Here is a 2,978-nt window from a genome sequence, read left to right as displayed (position 1 = left end):
GGACAAGGTATAGAACGGCAGAAAGGCTCGGGGTCAGGGCAGGCAGAACGGTCAAAACTGGGAAGGGAGGGAGGGATTTTTGATTCCTCTCCCAAAAGATTATAGTCATATTCTGTCATGCATGAGAGTCCGAAATTGCGAGAGACATTGCTAAAGTGGGTGTGGGCAAACATTTCAATTGTAAAAAAAATATTGAGTTGAATGCTAAAAAAAGAATATTGTACACAGTATTATCAAAGACTTTTATAACTAACCAAGATAGACTCGAGACTGTCTTTTCAAATGAGAGCAAACTGGGCTTCCTCTCATCACCATATTTGGTATTTGGTAGAGTGGAAATGCCAATTGGATGCTTCACATTTATACATCTGGTGAAATATCTGTCTCATTGTTCTATCTGTGGTATGATCAACTTAATTACTCCAAATGCAAAGCACTTTGAGGCCAAGTGTTGATTAGAAGGAGTACAAAAGAGAGAAACATATTGTATAGAACTTTAAAAATATTTTTTCTGTTGTGAGTAGAGAATTGGGGCAGCTTTATACATTACATTTCTATAGGCCGTTGATGACCAAACCTGGGTTGAAATCTTTCCAATACTTTGAGCCTGGAGTGCAAGGTATGAGGGATTTGCACTTTTGAGACTTTTTTATTGGTTCCATTTCAACAGGCAACCTAAATCAATTACAGATACAGTGAATGATTTCAAATAGTATTTGAACGCAGATCTGTTGATGACAAGGACCATAATATAGCATCCTATGGAATGTTTGTGTCATGGCTCTCTTTCTCCCTCTGACTTTCCTGAATACCAGTGGTGATTTTAGCACGTCAATCTTGGTGAAGCAAACTCCCCAAATGTTTCGTTGTTGATGCATGCCAACAAAGCCACTACACAACACTACACTAAACAATGCATTCATTGCACTATAACGGTGACAAACGGTGCCCACAAACTGTTAGGGCCTACATGAAGCTGTCCCAACAGCAGAGCTTTCTTTTCAGCACCATGGAGTGAATCCTTACCATCACTACACTTGGCTATCAGCGGAGTCTTGTCTAGCAGCAAAACAGTTAATTCAGTCTTATTTACTGTCTTAAAAAAAAATAGATATCTGATATGGCTGACTTGCTTAAACAAATGTGGTTTCTACTGACAAATGAGATGTACAAACTATGGCATAAGGAGATGACGAGCAGATAGGAGGCAATCTGTAATTTCGATTAGACATTAATGAGCGAGCTAGGATGGATTTAGTCAATATAATTATGTGTTCAGCACTTTTGACATATATAGTTACAGAATTCAGAACATGGGCCGTTCTTACAGTATTCTCCCTGTTCACCAAGTCAGAACCGTAGGATATATAAAGGGGGCATATACAGTGCCTTGCAAAAGTATTCATCCCCCTTGGTGTTTTTCCTATTTTGTTGCGTTATAACCTGTAATTTAAATAGATTTTTATTTGGATTGCATGCAATGGACATACACAAAATATGAAGTGAAATGACAAAAATAACTTGTTGTTAAAACGGAAAAGTGGTCTGTGCATATGTATTCAACCCCTTCACTATGAAGCCCGAAATAAGATTTGGTGCAACCAATAATCTTCAGAAGTCCCATAATTAGTTAGATTGCACACAGGTGGACTTCATTTAAGTGTCACATAATCTGTCACATGATCTCAGTATATATACACCTGTTCTGAAAGGTCCCAGAGTCTGCAACACCACTAAGCAAGGGGCACCACCAAACAAGCGGCACCAAACAGGTCAGGGACAAAGTTGTGGAGAAGTACAGATCAGGGTTGGGTTATAAAAAAATATCAGAAACTTTGAACATCCCGCAGAGCACCATTAAATCCATTATTAAAAAATGGAAATAATATGGCACCACAACAAACCTGCCAAGAGAGGGCCGCCCACCAAAACTCACAGACCAGGCAAGGAGGGAATTAATCAGAGAGGCAACAAGGAGACCAAAGACCAGCCTGAAGGAGCTGCAATGCTCCACATTGGAGATTGGATTATCTGTCCATAGGACCACTTTAAGCCATACACTCCACAGAGCTGGGCTTTAGAGAAGAGTGTCCAGAAAAAAAGCATTTGCTTAAAGAAAAAAATAAGCAAACACGTTTGGTGTTTGCCAAAAGGCATGTGGGAGACTCCCCAAACATATGGAAGAAGGTACTCTGGTCAGATGAGACTAAAATTGAGCTTTCTGGCCATCAAGGAAAACACTATGTCTGGTGCAAACCCAACACCTCTCATCAGGGCGGCAGCGTAGCCTAGTGGTTAGAGCGTTGGACTAGTAACCGGAAGGTTGCGAGTTCAACAGGCCACTGAACAGGCAGTTAACCCACTGTTCCCAGGCCGTCATTGAAAATAAGAATGTGTTCTTAACTGACTTGCCTGGTTAAATAAAGGTAAAAAAATAATAATTTTAAAATAATTTTAAAAAATCACGCCAAGAAACCATCCATGTTTTTCATCAGCAGGGACTGGGAAACTGGTCAGGATTTTTGTATTTTACTAGGCAAGTCAGTTAAGAACATGTTCTTATTTTCATTGACAGCCTAGGAACAATGGGTTCACTGCCTTGTTCAGGGGCAGAACGACAGTTTTTTACCTTGTCAGCTCAGGGATTCGATCTTGAAACCTTTCGGTTACTAGTCCAACACTAACCACTATAGTCACTGCTGCCCCAATTGAAGGAATGATGGATGGTGCTAAATACAGGGAAATTCTTGAGGGAAACCTGTTTCAGTCTTCCAGAGATTTGATGTCTGGGACAGAGGTTGCCCTTCCAGCAGGACAACGACTCTAAGCATACTGCTAAAGAAACACTTAAGTGGTTTAAGGGTAAACATTTAAATGTCTTGGAATGGCCTAGTCAAAGCCCAGACCTCAATCCAATTGAGAATCTGTGGTATGACTTAAAGATTGCTGTACACCAGCGGAACCCATCCAACTTGAAG

This window comes from Oncorhynchus kisutch, linkage group LG9 (genome assembly GCF_002021735.2).
Source record: "Oncorhynchus kisutch isolate 150728-3 linkage group LG9, Okis_V2, whole genome shotgun sequence".
Lineage (NCBI taxonomy): Eukaryota > Metazoa > Chordata > Actinopteri > Salmoniformes > Salmonidae > Oncorhynchus > Oncorhynchus kisutch.
This window is presented reverse-complemented; position numbering follows the sequence as displayed.